Source organism: Salmo salar, chromosome ssa04, assembly GCF_905237065.1.
Source record: "Salmo salar chromosome ssa04, Ssal_v3.1, whole genome shotgun sequence".
Classification (NCBI taxonomy): domain Eukaryota; kingdom Metazoa; phylum Chordata; class Actinopteri; order Salmoniformes; family Salmonidae; genus Salmo; species Salmo salar.
The window spans coordinates 18249607-18255134 of NC_059445.1; positions in this window are offsets into that span (position 1 = coordinate 18249607).

The window sequence follows — 5528 nt, forward strand, 5'->3', positions numbered from 1 at the left end:
TTTTAGGTGCCTACACCGCCACCTACAGTACTGGAGTGTGAGGCCAGGCCTACCTACATAAAATGCTCTTTAATTTAACCTTTATTTAAATAGGCAAGTCAGTTAAGAACAAATTCTTATTTACAATGACAGCTTACTGGGGAACAGTGGGTTAACTGCCTTGTTCAGGGACAGAACGACAGATTTTTACCTTGTCAGCTCGGGGATTCGATCTAGTAACCTTTCGGTTACTGGCCCAACGCTCTAACCTCTAGGCTACCTGCCGCCCCTTAATTAGTCCTGGTTCTCTAAGAAAGTTACATATAGCTGTAGACACCTACACTCATTAAAAACCCATTACCCCATTCCACTACTTTTACCCTATCGTCTCCTACACCATACCAACGGCCTGGGAGGACGGGACACCACCCCTCAACACACCCAGTAACTCTAATGAAGTCAAATCTTATATACCCAAATACATCTCTGCAGCTGCCACCAGATCTATTTTCTGTGATTTACTTACCATTTCTGAAGGTACAGTTGATAACCATCGCTAAGAAGCCAAGCTTACTGAAGCATAACTCACTCGTTACCCTATCCCTCTGTGCTGCACTACTCTCACTGGGATCCTCTCAGGGCTCTCACCGGGGACCCATCCTCCTACACTTTCTTCACTGCCTCAGAATACGACCCTCTGCACTACACTGACTCTGGCCACTTCAATCTGCCTCTCTCGCACCGGACACTCCCAATCCCCAGCAACATGGGCACCCCTACAGTTAACACACACAACTATACAATCCTCTGTCCCATGCCCTCCTGCACACTTCCCACATCTTGGAATCTCCCTCCTACACACTGCTGCACCTGAAACAATGCAGTGGATTTGGCACAAAGGCTCTAACAGGATGACTGATATATCCTAACATTACTTTGTCAGGTAGAGACTAACTCAAGAGCTTACTCTGTTTCACCACCCTCCCCACTTGGTCTGCGACGCACCAAATGGCAGGCGTCACAAAAACCAGGAATCTTCAACTTCAATTGCTCCATCTCTACACTTAAAGCTACCCCAGAAATCACTCCTTTCAGTGGTGCCCTCTTCCTAAGAGCAAAGCAAGAAACAGATTTTGACCCAAGTTGCTGACACGGAGCGCCTGCTCCCTCTGATCAGAAGTAACACAAACAAATATCACAAGTCCTCTACAGGTTACCTTCACTGATTCAACTGCACCCAACTCCTTTTACCATTGGTTGGCGTCATTGCTCAAAGGGTGTAGTTAAAATACGGTACTGTTTATTACATTATGGTCGTCACTAGTTACCACAATTCAAAGTCATAAACCCTGCCTATTTCTAGAATTTCTCTTTTTAAAATCCGATTTTAAACCTACTAACCTTAACCACACTCCTATTAACCTTATACATAACCCAGGAATATAAATAAATATGCATGTATGTGAATTGTGCGTATAGACAGTATGGACAGTATATGACTAGAACAAACTTGTACAGCAGTAACTACAGTGCATTCGGGAAAATATTCAGACCCCTTCACTTTTTCCATATTTTGTTACGTTACACCCTTATTCTAAAATGGATTGAATTATTTTTTCCCTCAATCTACACACAATACCCCATAATGACAACGCGAAAACAGAAATACCTTATTTACATAGGTATTCAGACCCTTTGCTATGAGACTCAAAATTGAGCTCAGGTGCATCCTGTTTCCATTGATCATCCTTGAGATTTTTCTACAACTTGATTGGAGTCCACCTGTGGTAAATTCAATTGATCGGACATGATTTGGAAAGGCACACACCTATCTATATAAAGGTCCCACAGTTGACAGTGCATGTCAGTGAAAAAAACCAAGCCATGAGGTCAAAGGAATTGTCCGTAGACAAAAGTTCATCTTCCAACAGGACAATGACCCTAAGCACAGAGCCAAGACAACGCAGGAGTGGCTTCGGGACAAGTCTCTGAATGTCCTTGAGAGGCCCAGCCAGAGCCCGGACTTGAACCCGATCGAACATCTCTGGGGAGACCTGAAAATAGCTGTGCAGCGACGTGCTTCAACAAAGTACTGACTAAAGGGTCTGAATACTTAAGTAAATGTGATATTTCAAGTACATTTGCAAAATTTTCTAAAACTGTTTTTCCTTTGTCATTATGGGGTATTGTGTGTAGTTTAAAAAAAAAATCAATTTAATCCATTTTAGAATAAGGCTGTAACTTAACAAAATGTGGAAAAAGTCAAGGGGTCTGAATACTTTCCAAATGCACTGTATTTTGCAGAATTGCCCATTGTTGATATGCTGTACGTGTGTGAGTGAGATTTAAACATGAACACACAATGAAAAGCTATTTGGCTTCAGCTTTTCAAACAGGCATGGCAGTGGCACTCAAAGTCTTATATATACCAAGAGCCTTATGAAACCCTTTTAAAGACTGAATAACACAATACAAAATAATAAAGGGCAATTTATAGTCAAATGGTATTATGGCAGCCATATTGGATTTTGTGGGTCCCGTGTAGCTCAGTTGGTAGAGCATGGTGTTTGCAACGCCAGGGTTGTGGGTTCGATTCCCACGGGGGACCAGTACGGAGAAAAAAAATTATGAAATGTATGCATTCACTACTGTAAGTCGCTCTGGATAAGAGCGTCTGCTAAATGACTAAAATGTAAATGTAATGTACCCATTGGATTTGAGGCAAAATACATGGAGGCCCTAAAGAAAATATTTGGTGGCCTGACTTTAATTACAAAACTAGGAGCTACAGATACAAAATCTTTCAAGCAACCTCAGAACCCAAAAAATCTAATTCCGATGTCTGAGTCCACTTGTTTTGAGCAGATTACAATAGCCACAACATAAAAAATTAACGTGTAACTATGTATTTTTGTCAGGCAGGACCATACAGCACTGAATGAGAGCACATGACTTGGAAAGTTGTCTATTAATCAGATACCAAAAAGTAAAGCTTACATTCATGAACGGATGATCTATGCATGTGTGTTTCCCACCATGAAGCACAGAGGTGATGGTGCTTTGCTGGTGACACTGTCAGTGATTTATTTAGAATTCAAGGCACACTTAACCAGCATGGCTACCACAGAATTCCGCAGCGATATGCCATCCCATCTGGTTTGCACTTAGTGGGACTATCGTTTGTTTTTCAACAGGACAATGACCCAACACATTGAGGTGGCAGGTAGCCTAGTGGTTAGAGCGTTGGACTAGTAACCGAAAGGTTGGAAGATCAAATCCCTGAGCTGACAAGGTAAAAATCTGTCGTTCTGCCCCTGAACAAGGCAGTTAACCCACTGTTCCTAGGCCGTCATTGAAAATAAGAATTTGTTCTTAACTGACTTGCCTAGTCAAATAAAGGTAAAATAAAAAACACTTCCAGGCTGTGTAATGGCTATTTGAACAAGAAGGAGAGTGATGGAGTACTTCATCAGATGACCTGACCTACACAATCACCTGACCTCAACTGAATTGAGATGGTTTGGGATGAGTTGGACCGCAGAGTGAAGGAAAAGCAGCCAACAAGTGCTCAGCATATGTGGGAAGTCCTTCAAGACTGTTGGAAAAGCATTCCTCATGAAGCTGGTTGAGAGAATGCCAAGCGTTTGCAAAGCTGTCATCAAGGCAAAGGGCAGTTACTTTGAAGAATGTAAAATAGTTTGATTTGTTTAACTTTTTTGATTACTACATGATTCCATATGTGTTATTTCATAGTTTTGATGTCTTCACTATTATTCTATAATGTATAGAATAGTAAAAATAAAGAACCTTGAATGAGTAGGTGTGTCCACACTTTTGACTGGTATATATAAACACATACATACATCCATCCACAAATACATACATACAGTTGAAGTCGGAAGTTTACATACACTTAGGTTGGAGTCATTACAACTTGTTTATCAACCACTCCACAAATTTTTTGTTAACAAACTATAGTTTTGGCAAGTCGGTTAGGAAATCTACTTTGTGCATGACACAAGTAATTGTTTACAGATTATTTCACTTAAAATTCACTGTATCACAATTCCAGTGGGTCAGAAGTTTACATACACTAAGTTGACTGTGCCTTTAAACAGCTTGGGAAATTACAGAAAATGATGTCATGGCATTAGAAGCTTCTGATAAATGACGTCAATTAGCCTGAGTCAATTGGAGGTGTACCTGTGGATGTATTTAAAGGCCTACCTTCAAACTCAGTGCCTCTTTGCTTGACATCAAGGGAAAATCAAAAGAAATCAGCCAAGACCTCAAAAAGAAATAGTAGCCTCCACTTTTCTGGTTCATCCTTGGGAGAAATTTCCAAACGCCTGAAGGTAGCACGTTCATCTGTATAAACAATAGTACACAAGTATAAACACCATGGAACCACGCAGCCGTCATACCGCTCAGGAAGCAGATGCATTCCATCTCCTAGAGATGAACGTACTTTGGTACAAAAAGTGCAAATCAATCCCAGAACAACAGCAAAGGACCTTGTGAAGATGCTGGAGGAAACAGGTACAAAAGTATCTATATCCACAGTAAAACGAGTCCTATATTGTCATAACCTGAAAGGCCGCTCAGCAAGGAAGAAGCCACTGCTCCAAAACCGCCATAAAAAAGCCAGACTACGGTTTGCAACTGCACATGGGGACAAATATTGTACTTTTTGGAGAAATGTCCTCATGTCTGAGGAAACAAAAATAGAACTGTTTGGCCATAATGACCATCGTTATGTTTGGAGGAAAAAGGGGGAGGCTTGCAAGCCGAAGAACACCATCCCAACCGTGAAGCACAGGGGTGGCAGCATCATGTTGTGGGGGTGCTTTGCTGCAGGAGGGACTGGTGCACTTCACAAAATAGATGGCATCATGAGGAATTAACATTTTGTGGATATATTGAAGCAACATCTCAAGACATCTGTCAGGAAGTTAAAGCTTGGTCGCAAATGGGTCTTCCAAATGCACAATGACCCCAAGCATACTTCCAAAGTTGTGGCAAAATGGCTTAAGGACAACAAAGTCAAAGTATTGGAGTGGCCATCACAAAGCCCTGACCTCAATCCTAGAAAATTTGTGGGCAGAACTGAAAAAGCGTGTGCGAGCAAGGAGGCCTACAAACCTGACTCAGTTACACCAGCTCTGTCAGGATGAATGGGCCAAAATTCACCCAACTTATTGTGGGAAGCTTGTGGAAGGCTACCCTGAAACGTTTGACCCAAGTTAAACAATTTAAAGGCAATGCTACCAAATACTAATTGAGTGTATGTAAACTTCTGACCCACTGGGAATGTGATGAAAGAAATAAAAGCTTAAATAAATCACTCTACTATTATTCTGACATTTCACATTCTTAAAATAAAGTGGTGACCTAATTGGCCTTAGACAGGGAATTTTTACTAGGATTAAATGTCAGGTATTGTGAAAAACTGAGTTTAAATGTATTTGGCTAAGGTGTATGTAAACATCTGACTTCAACTGTATATATAAACGAGTTTTAGTGATTCCAACCTAAGTGTATAAACTTGT